The sequence below is a fragment of the Pseudophryne corroboree genome, chromosome 8 (assembly GCF_028390025.1).
Source record: "Pseudophryne corroboree isolate aPseCor3 chromosome 8, aPseCor3.hap2, whole genome shotgun sequence".
Taxonomy (NCBI): Eukaryota; Metazoa; Chordata; class Amphibia; order Anura; family Myobatrachidae; genus Pseudophryne; species Pseudophryne corroboree.
In genome coordinates, this window is record NC_086451.1 from 171,342,653 (window position 1) to 171,357,134 (window position 14,482).

General features: G+C 47.3%; 6 non-coding genes across 6 annotated transcripts; all 6 read left to right on the forward strand.

The window, feature by feature from the left end:
* The first annotated feature begins 10,926 nt into the window (after positions 1-10,926).
* On the forward strand, positions 10,927-11,090 carry LOC134951647 (U1 spliceosomal RNA). Its single transcript, XR_010184348.1, has one exon. It is a non-coding gene; the product is annotated as a U1 spliceosomal RNA (small nuclear RNA).
* A 152-nt stretch (positions 11,091-11,242) lies between these two features.
* LOC134952590 (U1 spliceosomal RNA) lies at positions 11,243-11,405 on the forward strand. The gene has a single exon (XR_010185082.1). It is a non-coding gene; the product is annotated as a U1 spliceosomal RNA (small nuclear RNA).
* A 670-nt stretch (positions 11,406-12,075) lies between these two features.
* On the forward strand, positions 12,076-12,239 carry LOC134950805 (U1 spliceosomal RNA). Its single transcript, XR_010183660.1, has one exon. It is a non-coding gene; the product is annotated as a U1 spliceosomal RNA (small nuclear RNA).
* Positions 12,240-12,391: 152 nt separating this feature from the next.
* On the forward strand, positions 12,392-12,554 carry LOC134952978 (U1 spliceosomal RNA). The gene has a single exon (XR_010185333.1). It is a non-coding gene; the product is annotated as a U1 spliceosomal RNA (small nuclear RNA).
* A 671-nt stretch (positions 12,555-13,225) lies between these two features.
* Positions 13,226-13,389, forward strand: LOC134950843 (U1 spliceosomal RNA). The gene has a single exon (XR_010183691.1). It is a non-coding gene; the product is annotated as a U1 spliceosomal RNA (small nuclear RNA).
* Positions 13,390-13,541: 152 nt separating this feature from the next.
* On the forward strand, positions 13,542-13,704 carry LOC134953591 (U1 spliceosomal RNA). The gene has a single exon (XR_010185663.1). It is a non-coding gene; the product is annotated as a U1 spliceosomal RNA (small nuclear RNA).
* The last annotated feature ends 778 nt before the right edge of the window (positions 13,705-14,482 follow it).

Sequence of the window (14,482 nt, forward strand, 5' to 3'; positions counted from 1 at the left end):
CTCTCAGCGGTGCTGTGGAGAAAAAAAGGCGCTGGTGAGTGCTAAGGGAGAAGCCCCGCCCCCTCGGAGGCGGGCTTCTGTCCCGCTTAAACTGTAAAATTGGTGGGGGCTCATACATTTATACAGTGCCCAGCTGTATATATGTTATATTTTTGCGAAAGAGGTTTATATTGCTGCCCAGGGCGCCCCCCCTGCGCCCTGCACCCTTACAGTGACCGGAGTATGTGAGGTGTATGGGAGCAAAGGCACACAGTGCTGTGCGTTACCTCAGTGAAGATCATGAAGTCTTCTGCAGCCTCTGAAGTCTTCTTTTCTTCTCATACTCACCCGGCTTCTATCTTCCGGCTCTGCGAGGGGGACGGCGGCGCGGCTCTGGGACGGACGGCGAGGGTGAGATCCTGCGTACCAATCCCTCTGGAGCTAATGGTGTCCAGTAGCCTAAGAAGCAGGACCTTGCAACTCAGAGAGTAGGGCTGCTTCTCTCCCCTCAGTCCCTCGATGAGGGAGTCTGTTGCCAGCAGTGCTCCCTGAAAATTAAAAACCTAACAAAATACTTTCTGTCAGAAAGCTCAGGAGAGCTCCTGAAAAGCACCCAGTCTCCACTGGGCACAGTATCAAACTGAGGTCTGGAGGAGGGGCATAGAGGGAGGAGCCAGTGCACACCCAGAACTAAAGTCTTTCTTAAAGTGCCCATGTCTCCTGCGGAGCCCGTCTATCCCCATGGTCCTTACGGAGTCCCCAGCATCCTCTAGGACGTTAGAGAAAATAGGATTTTAATACCTACTGGTAAATCCTTTTCTCTTATTCCGTAGAGGATGCTGGGCACCCGTCCCAGTGCGTACTGTGTCTGCAGTTATTAAATGGCCCTTAACTCCAGAACATTTATGTGGAGACAACTTTCCTGACTTGACCATCTTCCTTGGATGTTTTCCCCCTGTGTGACTGCTCCCCAGCCTCGGAGGGTTGCATCCGTGGTCCCTAGGATCCCGTCCTGGATCCCAAACCATCGCCCCTCTAGGTGGTGAGAACTGTGCAGCCACCAATGGAGTGAGATTCTGGTCTTGGAAGACAGGATTATCCTCCGGTGCATGTGTAGGTGGGATCCGGACCACTTGTCCAACAGGTCCCACTGGAACACTCTGGCATGGAGCCTGCCAAACTGAATGGCCTCGTAGGCCGCAACCATCTTCCCCAGCAACCGAATGCATTGATGGATTAACACTCTTGCTGGTTTCAGAATTTGTTTGACCAGACTCTGGATCTCCAGAGCCATTCCACTAGAAGAAAACCTCTTCTTGGTCCAGTATCACTCCCAAAAACAACAACCGCGTCATTAGGACCAACTGCGATTTTGGCAAGTTTAGGAGCCAACCATGTTGTTAAAGAACTGTCAGGGAGAGTAGATGTTTTGCACCAACTGGTACCGGGATCGCGTCCTTTATCAGGAGATCATCCAAGTACGGGATAATTGTGACTCCTTGCTTGCGAAGGAGAACCATCATTTCCGCCATCACCCTGGTGAAAATCCTCGGAGCCGTGGACAGACCAAACGGCAACGTCTGAAATTGGTAATGACAATCCTGAATTGCAAACCTCAGGTAGCTTGATGCAGTGGCTAAATGGGAACATGTAAGTAGGCATCCTTTATGTCTACCAAAACCATGAAATCTCCTTTATCCCCCGGACTGGAGATCACTACCCTGAGAGATTCCATCTTGAAATTGAATTTCTTTAGGTAGAAATTAAGGGATTTCAGATTTAAGATTGGTCTGACTGAGCTGTCCGGCTTCGGGACCACGAAGAGGCTTGAATAAAAACCTTCTCCCTGCTGACTAAGGCTGATTTGAACAATTGGTGAGGGGGAACTTCTTGAAACCCCAGTTTGTACCCTTGGGACACTATTTGTAAAACCCACGAGTCCAGGTCCGAATGAATCCAGAACTGACTGAAGAGTTTTAGACGTGCCCCCCAGTGGCGGAACTAGCGAGCAGTGGGCCCATGTGCGACAAAATGGCTTGGGCCCCCCCCCCCATCCCATCCCATCCAAGTCCACCCCCTCACCCCTGGAGAGGATCTGGTGAGGGGGGCCTGCTCAGGGAAGTGGATACCTAGCAACAGTGCCGTAACTAGACATTTTAGCAGTGTGTGCAAGAAACGGCATTGGAGCCCCACCCCTGCATGCAAAACAGGGGCAGTGCGCGCCGTAGGCGCGCGCAAAAAAACATAGTGGCGTGGCTTTGTGGTTAAGGGGTGTGGCCACAAAATAATACCAATTCATAAAACGGTGCACAGTAGTCTCCATTATTCAAATTACGCCGCACAGTAGCACCACTACACCAGGTAGAGACCCTTTTACACCTTACGGCGGACAGATTCCTCTTTTTACACATTACAGCAGACAGCGTCCTCTTTTTACACATTACAGCAGACAGCGTCCCCTTTTTACACATTACGGCAGACAGCATCCCCCTTTTTTACACAACGGCAGACAGCGTGCCCTTGTTACACATAGCGGCAGACAGCGTACATTTTTTTCACATAACGGCAGACAGCCTGCCCTTGTTAAACATAGCGGCAGACAGCGTACACTTTTTACACATAACGGCAGACAGCCTGCCCTTGTTAAACATAGCTGCAGACAGCGTACACTTTTTTCACATAACAGCAGTCAGCCTGCCCTTGTTATACATAATGGCAGACATCGTACACTTTTTACACATTACAGCAGACAGCTTGCCCTTGTTACACATTACAGCAGACAGCTTGCCCTTGTTACACATTATGGCAGACAGCGTGCCCTTGTTACACATTACAGCAGACAGCATCCCCCTTGTTACACATTACGGCAGGCAGATTCCCCCTTGTTACACATTGCGGCAAGCAGATTCCCCCTTTTTACACATTGCGGCAAGCAGCTTCCTCCTTTTTACACATTGCGGCAGGCAGATTCCCCCTTTTTACACATTGCGGCAGGCAGTCCCCCTTTTTACACATAGCTGCAGGCAGATTCCCCCTTTTTACACATAGCGGCAGGCAGATTCCCCCTTTTTACACATTGCGGCAGGCAGTCCCCCTTTTTACACATAGCTGCAGGCAGATTCCCCCTTTTAACACATAGCTGCAGGCAGATTCCCCCCTTTTACACATAGCTGCAGGCAGATTCCCCCTTTTTACACAAAAAGCGGCAGGCAGATTCCCCCTTTTTACACATAGCGGCAGGCAGATTCCCCCTTTTTACACATAGCGGCAGGCAGATTCCCCCTTTTTACACATAGCGGCAGGCAGTCCCAACAAAGAAAGAAAGAGACGAAAGAAAGAAAGAAAGAAAGAAAGAAAGAAAGAAAGAAAGAAAGAAAGAAAGAAAGAAAGAAAGAAAGAAAGAAAGAAAGAAGAATTATACTTACCCTCTCCGCTGGCTCAGGCTCCTCGTGCAGCTTGACGATTCCCGGGCAGTAGAGAAGGAGGAGAAGGGAGGTGGAGGAGGGAGCCGCAGCAGCGCTGTGTTATTGGTGGAGGCGCTGCTGCTGCTGCCCCTCTGCTTCACTATAGGCTGTTCTCGGAAGACAGCCTATAGTGAAGCAGAGGGGCAGCAGCAGCAGCGCCTCCACCAGTAACAAAGCGCTGCTGCGGCTCCTTCCTTCACCTCCCTCCTCCTCCTCCTCCCCCCCGTGCCGCTGCTCCTCTCATCTCCAAGCGACCCTCCTCCCTCTTCGTGTGTTACAGAGGCGGCAGCGTGTCTGGTGCTGCGGCTGCTGCCCGTAGTGCCCTGGCCTGATCTGTTCGTTACGACGGGCGGGCGGCGGGAGTCGCAGGACGCAGACCCGACGGGAGCGCTGGTGTGCGGCTGCGGCATGATACAATGAGTCATTGTGACTCATTGTAATGCCGGCGGCTGTGGGCCCTTGAGTGCGGCGGGGCCCCAGTGCAATGCACTGCCTGCCCTGCCAGTAGTTCCGCCCCTGGTGCCCCCCACTGGTGTGGGCTCCTGCAAGAGAGCCCCAGCGTCATGCAGTGGATTTGGCAGAAGCAGAGGACTCTGCTCCTGCGATCTTGAAGAGGCTTCTTGGAGTCAGCATCAGCATTCCCTTGGTGAATCCACAATGCCCTCCTCTCCGAGACTGCCATGAAATTGGCCCGTGAGCACTTGTGCCCGGTGTAGGATTTTTAAATATGTGTAGTTTACTGTATGCAAGGGTTTAAAACCTTTTAGGAACTGAGATCTAAGGTGTATTACATGTAGTTTAAAAAAAACAAAAAAGGTTTATTTTATGGCAGTAGTTTCCAAACTGGGGTTCTTGCACTGGTAGCATAGTTTGGTGGTCCAGGACCAATTAAAATTATTTATACTTTATTAAATTGGCAAAACCATTCCCTCACAACATAACTGAACCTGAGAATGACATGCTATAAACACAATTTACTTAATTTTATATTTTTTTCTGAATTTCTCAATAAAAAAAACTTTGGCCTAGGGGTGCCGTGAAACAAATTTTGATACTATTTATTTATATAGTGCTCTTTCTCCAACAGGACTCAAGGCGCTTGAGATATGGCTTCTGGAACTGAACACAGGATTCTAAATGTGGCTGTACCAAGGACCTATACAGTGGCATTACAGGTTGAGTATCCCTTATCCAAAATGCTTGGGACCAGAGGAATTTTGGATATCGGATTTTTCTGTATTTTGGAATAATTGCATACCATAACGAGATATTATGGTGATGGGACCTAAATCTAAGCACAGAATGCATTTATGTTTCATATATACCATATACACACAGCCTGAAGGTCATTTTAGCCAATATTTTTTATAACTTTGTGCATTAAACAAAGTGTGTGTACATTCACAGAATTCATTTATGTGTCATATACACCTTATACACACAGTCTGAAGTTCATTTAATACAATATTTTTAATAACTTTGAGTATTAAACAAAGTTTGTGTACACTGAGCCATCAAAAAACAAAGGTTTCACTATCTCAGTCTCACTCAAAAAAGTCCGTATTTCGGAATATTCCGTATTTCGGAATATTTGGATATGGGATACTCAACCTGTATTACTTTTTTCTGCTACTGGTTCTTTACCTATGCAAACAAGCATCTGACTTGCCTTTCCTATTGCTTTGTTACATTGCTCACCTGAAATAGTAATACTTAGATAGCTTTCCTCTTGCCATTATAATGCCCTTAATATTATAGTTAGCCTTTGTATTTTTGAGACGTGTATGATTTTGCATTTTTTGGCATTAAATGTTGCCATGTTCTTGACCATTCCTCTAGTGCAGGGGCGGAACTGCCAGAGACAACGGAGTCAGTTGCCGCCGGGCTCCAGCCCTAAAGGGGCTTCCTCCATTGCCCTCCGGCTGTTACGTGCCCTTCCTACTAAATAGACAAAGGCGCTACCAGCAGGGTCTCGCAGTTTGTACATTCCATGCCGTAACACCCTTCTTTCCACCTTTTTAAAGACCCAGCCCAGCAGCCTCGCCGCTGCCACCACCGCTAGCTGCAGCACTGCCAGCGGTGGGGTGCCCCTGCTTCTTCTCACACCACAGATAGCTGGGCAGCACTGCAACTGCCTGCCTGATTGCTCCGCCCCCTTCCGGCTCCCAAGCACCTCTGCTGCCCAGTGATCCAGGAGCCTGCTGCTAGGAAGAAGTGGCCGAGCTTCAGCAAGCGAGTCTGGACACTGGCGGAGGAAGCCATGATAACCAGATAATGGGGAGTGGAGAGCCAGTTCCAAGGTAATACTTTATACAGCTGGTTGAGATCCTGGTCGGTGGATATGGATTCCAAGAAAACCCTGGAGGTGCTTCCTTTCAAGGGAGACACTCTCTTTGGAGAAGACCTCAATAAGATTGTAGCTGATCTGGCTACTGCTAAAACAGCTTGCCTACCTAGTATGACTCCTACCACGCAGAAGGCTAAAAGTACTTTCCTTGGCCCTTTCATCCTCAAGGTAAAGCGTACCCAAGGTCAGGCATACCCAAAGCAAGCTCATGCTTCCAGACCTGACAAGCCCAGACTGAAGCAAGCCTGGGCTGCCCATCAGCCTGCTTCCAAAACGGACAAGCCTGCCGCATGACGGTGCAGGCCTCCCTCTGGGGGATCCCAGGGTGGGGGGCCCGACTTCTAGGTTTGGCATAATTCTAAGCTAGAGAATTCTGTTTGGAGCTCACCTTGTACTTTGTGAAGAAATAATCAGCATTGTGGCTGAGCAGATACATGTAGTGTGTGGCTGCAAACTGCATGGATCTGCTGCGTTGTAATGCTGATACTTTTTTTTTCAAAGTACCAATAGCTTCATATAATGTTCACAATTTTTATGCAGGATCAAATAGCTCAATAGGTAGGGTGTTTGATTAGAATTCAACAGGTTATAGGTTTGAATCCTGGGTATGGTAGTTATAGGTTTGAATCCTGGGTATGGTATAGTTGTTCTGACTGCCGGCATCCTATCACCTGGGATATCATACTAAATAAATGGAGTTGATCAATTTTTTTTTATTTTTTTTTTAAACTAGGGACAATTTCCAGATACTTTTCTTTATAACTGAGATTGCCCCCTGGAACTTCACATCAGTTGACAACTATGCATGAGTGGGCAGTGCTTGCTCTGGATGTGCCGTCATAAAAGAAAGCACAACTGACAGTTATCCTGGGCGTACACTACACAATTATCTGTCAGGCTATCTATCCAGTCTGGATGGATGGAATGAAAATCTGGTAATGTATAGAAGCAAATGTCAATTAACCATTTGCTCCCAAACACTAGAAAAGTGGTCAAAAATGGTCATTACACAAATTGGTTAAACCCAAAATTTAACCAATTTGTTTGAGGGACCATTTTTGTCCATTTTCTAGTGTTTGAGAGTAAATCGTTGATGGTCATTTGCTCACATAGATAACCGGATTTCTATTCCAACCAGCCAGTGTTGGAGATATGGTCTGCCAGATTACATAATGCATACCAGAGCCATAACTAGACTTTTTGGTGCCCTGTGACAGATAATTATATGCCCCCCCCCCTCCCCATTTTTGCAATATGGACAAAAGGCGCATGCCTTGTGGGGAAGGGGCATAACAAGATTGGTCTCAGAGAAAGCACATGAGATATGAAGATATATCTAGTATACTTGACACTCAATGGTTTGTGGTATTGCCGGGGTGCCCTCCTTAAATGCATATACAGTCACACATGGCGTGTTTGTGCAAATGGCATATCAGCAGTCAGCACTAACTGGTGACATGCCATTTGTACAAGTAAGCCATGTGTGACTAATATATAAACATACTTTATTAAATAACACCTCAAACTATCATACCCAGGATTCAAACCTATAACCTGTTGAATTCTAATCAAATACCCTACCCATTGAGCTACTTGATCCTGCATCTATTCTAACCTCCAAAAACAGATTCAGTTGCATTTTCCAGCGTGTTTTGTTTGCGCCTTTGCAAATGTCTTACATCGACAAACTTATTTAGTACTATTTTGCAAATAGGGTTACATTGTCGCAACATTGTGTTCCCTAATTGCTTGATTTTTTTAAATGCAACAATTGATAAAGACACCTGATAATTGCTCTGTGGAGTCTTATTTTGTGTCTACTTCTTATCTACATTTAATTCCCTACCTCTAATCAAGGCATTTTTAAATGCTGGGGGCTGCCAGGACGTGAGGCCTACCTAGACTTTAGATCTGAATTTGAAAGTACTTGTGAACTAACTTAATTTCCTACTTCTAAATTCATTCCTAAATTCACTACTTACATTAATCCTGTAGTTGGGCATTTTGAGCCTTCAATTGTGGGCATTGTTTTGTGTCCAGACCAGCAGCTGGTGGTGTGCATTTGCTGGAAAGGCATCGAAGACCTCCGATATGCTGCATCTCCTGATGTGTGTCTCCCTCAAGTGGCTGTCAGCAAATGCATGCTAGACACCCCATTCCAAGCTGATTGTGACATCACGGAACATGCATCATAGAACAGGCATGCTAGAATATGGGTCTTCAACCTGCGACCCTCCAGCTGCTGTGGAACTACATATATCAGCATGCCCTGCCTCAGTTTTAGCATACCATTGAGATGGACATGCTGCCTGGATGACTGCACTGTGCAAATTAAATCACGGAGCCAGTTGGCTTGTGGGTGGCTCTGGTGACTGGGGGGTTGGGTGGGCGGTGTGTCGGAGGTGGAGCACATGCAAATGAATGTGTATCATCCAGCTAGTGAGAGTGAAAACTCATGCAGGAGTGTGCCTGCTTGTCAGTGGGTTATGCACCTTGCCAGGCGTCAAATCTACATGGAGCAGCTGGAGGGGACAAGAGCAGGTTTGCAAAATATAGATAGAAGAGCATATATGCTGGCGCATTCTCCATGATTGTGTCAGCTTATGTTTTGGTGCACTGCACTTTCCTTCACTAAGTTTTAGCCATTTAGGTTAAACGCAAGTGTAGTTGCTTCTCGCACTTTTGGCTGTGATCTTGTATCGTGGTTGAAGAGTCTGCTGGAGGGATTGTTTTCTTCATTGGCGAGAGACTGAAGATATTCCAGGATGGAAGGCTTGGGAACACTATCCGTTTTTCAGTTGTGGAAGAGTTGAAAGACCGGATTGGACTACATTCTATAGTAAAGGATATCTTTGTATTTATTAATCCTCCCTTTATATGTGTCTGTCTTTCAATAAAGCTTCGGGCTTGTGATTCCCTCACCCTCTTACACTCCACACACATAGCCTTATTAACTGTTGTATTATTGTATAGTTTAAATGTATAGTGCAGTTCATGATTTATAGTGTAGGCTGGCCTGTGCTGTAGTTCTTGAACTGTACTATACCGACAGCATTTGTATTGTGTTTTATCTGTGCTGCAACACAGTACTTATGTGTGTAATGTTTATGTATGTTTTTTTGCTTCTTTATGTCAATAAAGACTGCTTTTTCAATCCAATATCTGAAAACAATCAATGTTTATCTTTGATGGCAATAGAAGTGGTATGATATTTGCTGCTTTTGAAAGGCAATATCTGATATGTCCCCTATCTGGGAACCATATATTAAATGGCTTTTCAGAAAAGGAAGATGGTAGAAGAGCTTTCAGTTCTTGTTGGACCGATGCACATTTCCTATTCTAGCCTCCAAAAACAGATTCAGTTGCATTTTCCAGCGTGTTTTAAATGTGCCTTTGCAAATGTCTTACATCGACAAACTTATTTAGTACTATTTTGCAAATAGGGTTACATTGTTGCAACATTGTGTTCCCTAATTGCTTGATTTTTTAAATGCAACAATTGATAAAGACACCTGATAACTGCTCTGTGGAGTCTTATTTTGCGTCTACTTCTTATCTCCATTTAATTCCCTACCTCTAATCAAGGCATTTTTAAATGCTGGGGGCTGCCAGGACGTGAGGCCTACCTAGACTTTAGATCTGAATTTGAATGTACTTGTGAACTAACTTAATTTCCTACTTCTAAATTCATTCCTAAATTCACTACTTACATGAATCCTGTAGTTGGGCATTTTGGGACTTCGATTGTGGGCATTGTTTTGTGTCCAGACCAGCAGCAGGTGGTGTGCATTTGCTGGAAAGGCATCGAAGACCTCCGATATGCTGCATCTCCTGATGTGTGTCTCTCTCAAGTGGCTGTCAGCAAATGCCTGCTAGATACCCCATTCCAAGCTGATTGTGACATCACGGAACATGCATCATAGAACAGGCATGCTAGAACATGGGTCTTCAACCTGCGACCCTCCAGCTGCTGTGGAACTACACATCCCAGCATGCCCTGCCTCAGTTTTAGCATACCTTAATAGCAAAACTGTGGCAGGGCATGCTGGGATGTGTAGTTTCACAGCAGCTGGAGGGCCACAGGATGAAGACCCATGTGCTAGAGCCAAGCCGCAGGTACATTGAATGCTAGCAAGCTGAATGTTTAAATCCTTTTTGTTCCGCAGCATTCCAATGCAGAAGATTCCATGGAACCAGAGATTATTCCATTGAGAAGGACATGCTGCCTGGATGACTGCACTGTGCAAATTAAGTCACGGAGCCAGTTGGCTTGTGGGTGGCTCTGGTCACTGGGTGGTTGGGTGGGTCGTGTGTCGGAGGTGGAGCACATGCAAATGATTGTGTATCATCCAGCTAGTGAGAGAGAAAACTCATGCAGGAGTGTGCCTGCTTGTCAGTAGGTTATGCACCTTTCCAGACGTCAAATCTACATGGAGCAGCTGGAGAGGACAAGAGCAGGTTTGCAAAATATAGACAGAAGAGCTCTCCAGCCTAGTTTGCTGTCTGTTTCCACTTCTCTTTTCTTGAGCCGCTCCCTTCTATGCCCTTGCGCACTATCCTGACTTCTCCCGTCTGCTTACTTTGTGCCTTCCAATGCACAATGCAAACTACAGGTAGTGCTGCAGGGCCCACACCCTTTTACTTGCCTTACAGAGCAGCTCTGGAGCTGTTACAGTGCCCAGCTGCTGCAAGAAATCAGCTTGAATGCTTCAGGGGCTGGGGCATAGCCAACATGAGCCCCACACCGAAGGAGGGTGGAGGTGTTTAATGCGAACTAGAGGTCATCCAAGCGCCGCAAAAGGCCGCCATGCCCTGCACGCCCCTTTTCTCTTTTCATATGCAGACGAGGGTTAAAGCCAACTTTGACCCACTGCTTGGATGGCATTACCATATGCAAATCAATCTGCTGCAGGCCTTCCCCCAGGAATGCTTGCACTAGTTGTTGCATTTGGTTTGTTGTTTGGGGGTGCTTCAGTATTAGGCAGCCTTCTGCCCTCCCATGTTCATCTGAAAATATGTGTTCTCCCTGCAGTTGTTGTCCCCAGATGAGAGTTCCCTTGTGCTGCCTCAGTTGAATCTCCTTTACTTGACAGAGATGTGCCTGAGCAGCGGCCCTCTCCAGCCCTATCCCAAATCATACTTATCGTGCATAGGAGATACCATGGTCATGAAGATTGTTATCCCAGGGTGAGGTTAATTCATTGCATTCTGGGTATGCTGACCCCTGTGATTTCCCCAAATGTGGGAAACTTGACTGCATTATTTGTAGTAGTGGGGGACTGTGTTTGTGCTTTCCTCTGGTCAGCTCTGGTAGAAGTCAGATTTCTTTGTCTCATTTCTTCCTCTAGCCTTGTTCTTCTTTCGAGAGTTCCCTTGTGCTGCCTCAGTTGGATCTCCTTCACTTGACAGGGGGGTGCCCGAGCAGCGACCCTCCCCAGCTCTAGCCCAACTCCTACTTACCTGCCAGGTGAGATACTATGATCATGTAGGTGCTTCTCCCAGGGCAAGGCTCACCCATTGCACTCTGGGTGTGCTGCTCCTGCGATTTCCCCAAATGTGGGACACTTGACTGCATAATTTGTGTTTCCCCTGGTCGGCTCTCGTATAATTCAGATCTCTTTGTCTCAGGTCTCTCTCCAGCCTAGTTTGCTGTCTGTTTCCACTTCTCTTTTCTTGAGCCGCTCCCTTCTATGCCCTTGCGCACTATTCTGACCTCTCCTGTCTGCTTACTTTGTGCCTTCCAACGCACAATGCAAACTACAGGTAGTGCTGCAGGGCCCACACCCTTTTACATGCTTTACAGAGCAGCTCTGGAGCTGTTACAGTGCCCAGCTGCTGCAAGAAATCAGCTTGAATGCTTCAGGGGCTGGGGCATAGCCAACATGAGCCCCACACCGAAGGAGGGTGGAGATGTTTAATGCGAATTAGGGGTCATCCAAGCGCCGCAAAAGGCCGCCATGCCCTGCACATCCCTTTTTTCTTTTCATATGCAGACGAGGGTTGAAGCCAACTTTGACCCACTGCTTGGATGACATCACCATATGCAAATCCATCTGCTGCAGGCCTTCCCCAGGAATGCTTGCACTAGTTGTTGCATTTGGTTTGTTGTTTGGGGGTGCTTCAGTATTAGGCAGCCTTCTGCCCTCCCATGTTCATCTGAAAATATGTGTTCTCCCTGCAGTTGTTGTCCCCAGATGAGAGTTCCCTTGTGCTGCCTCAGTTGAATCGCCTTTACTTGACAGAGATGTGCCTGAGCAGCGGCCCTCCCCAGCCCTATCCCAAATCATACTTATTTTGCATAGGAGATACCATGGTCATGAAGATTGTTCTCCCAGGGTGAGGTTCATTCATTGCATTCTGGGTATGCTGACCCCTGTGATTTCCCCAAATGTTGGAAACTCGACTGCATTATTTGTGGTAGTGGGGGACTGTGTTTGTGCTTTCCTCTGGTCAGCTCTGGTAAAAGACAGATTTCTTTGTCTCAGATCTTCCTCTAGCCTTGTTCTTCTTTCGAGAGTTCCCTTGTGCTGCCTCAGTTGGATCTCCTTCACTTGACAGGGGGGTGCCCGAGCAGCGACCCTCCCCAGCTCTAGCCCAACTCCTACTTACCTGCCAGGTGAGATACTATGATCATGTAGGTGCTTCTCCCAGGGCAAGGCTCACCCATCGCACTCTGGGTGTGCTGCCCCTGTGATTTCCCCAAATGCGGGAAACTTGACTGCATAATTTGTGTTTCCCCTGGTCGGCTCTCGTATAATTCAGATGTCTTTGTCTCAGGTCTCTCTCCAGCCTAGTTTGCTGTCTGTTTCCACTTCTCTTTTCTTGAGCCGCTCCCTTCTATGCCCTTGCGCACTATCCTGACTTCTCCCGTCTGCTTACTTTTTGCCTTCCAACGCACAATGCGAACTACAGGTAGTGCTGCAGGGCCCACACCCTTTTACTTGCCTTACAGAGCAGCTCTGGAGCTGTTACAGTGCCCAGCTGCTGCAAGAAATCAGCTTGAATGCTTCAGGGGCTGGGGCATAGCCAACATGAGCCCCACACCGAAGGAGGGTGGAGGTGTTTAATGCGAACTAGGGGTCATCCAAGCGCCGCAAAAGGCCGCCATGCCCTGCATGCCAATTTTCTCTTTTCATATGCAGACGAGGGTTGAAGCCAACTTTGACCCACTGCTTGGATGACATCACCATATGCAAATCCATCTGCTGCAGGCCTTCCCCCAGGAATGCTTGCACTAGTTGTTGCATTTGGTTTGTTGTTTGGGGGTGCTTCAGTATTAGGCAGCCGTCTGCCCTCCCATGTTCATCTGAAAATATGTGTACCTCCTGCAGTTGTTGTCCCCAGATGAGAGTTCCCTTGTGCTGCCTCAGTTGAATCTCCTTTACTTGACAGAGATGTGCCTGAGCAGCGGCCCTCCCCAGCCCTATCCCAAATCATACTTATTTTGCATAGGAGATACCATGGTCATGAAGATTGTTCTCCCAGGGTGAGGTTCATTCATTGCATTCTGGGTATGCTGACCCCTGTTATTTCCCCAAATGTGGTAAACTTGACTGCATTATTTGTGGTAGTGGGGGACTGTGTTTGTGCTTTCCTCTGGTCAGCTCTGGTAAAAGTCAGATTTCTTTGTCTCAGATCTTCCTCTAGCCTTGTTCTTCTTTCGAGAGTTCCCTTGTGCTGCCTCAGTTGGATCTCCTTCACTTGACAGGGGGGTGCCCGAGCAGCGACCCTCCCCAGCTCTAGCCCAACTCCTTCTTACCTGCTAGGTAAGATACTATGATCATGAAGGTGCTTCTCCCAGGGCAAGGCTCACCAATTGCACTCTGGGTGTGCTGCTCCTGCGATTTCCCCAAATGTGGGAAACTTGACTGCATAATTTGTGTTTCCCCTGGTCGGCTCTCGTATAATTCAGATCTCTTTGTCTCATGTCTCTCTCCAGCCTAGTTTGCTGTCTGTTTACACTTCTCTTTTCTTGAGCCACTCCCTTCTATGCCCTTGCGCACTATCTTGACTTCTCCCGTCTGCTTACTTTGTGCCTTCCAACGCACAATGCGAACTACAGGTAGTGCTGCAGGGCCCACACCCTTTTAGTTTCCTTACAGAGCAGCTCTGGAGCTATTACAGTGCCCAGCTGCTGCAAGTAATCAGCTTGAATGCTTCAGGGGCTGGGGCATAGCCAACATGAGCCCCACACCGAAGTAGGGTGGAGGTGTTTAATGCGAACTAGGGGTCATCCAAGCGCCGCAAAAGGCCGCCATGCCCTGCACGCCCCTTTTCTCTTTTCATATGCAGACGAGGGTTGAAGCCAACTTTGACCCACTGCTTGGATGACATCACCATATGCAAATCCATCTGCTGCAGGCCTTCCCCCAGGAATGCTTGTACTAGTTGTTGCATTTGGTTTGTTGTTTGGGGGTGCTTCAGTATTAGGCAGCCTTCTGCCCTCCCATGTTCATCTGAAAATATGTGTTCTCCCTGCAGTTGTTGTCCCCAGATGAGAGTTCCCTTGTGCTGCCTCAGTTGAATCTCCTTTACTTGACAAGGGAGGCATTTTGGATTTTTTCTTTGGGTACCCTTACACCTGATGGTCTGAATGAGAGCATCGAACTGAACAACATTGGCAGTCTCTGAAGATTTTATCTATTGATTTACCTAATATATTATTTATTGAATATCCATTTATTGTATGTTT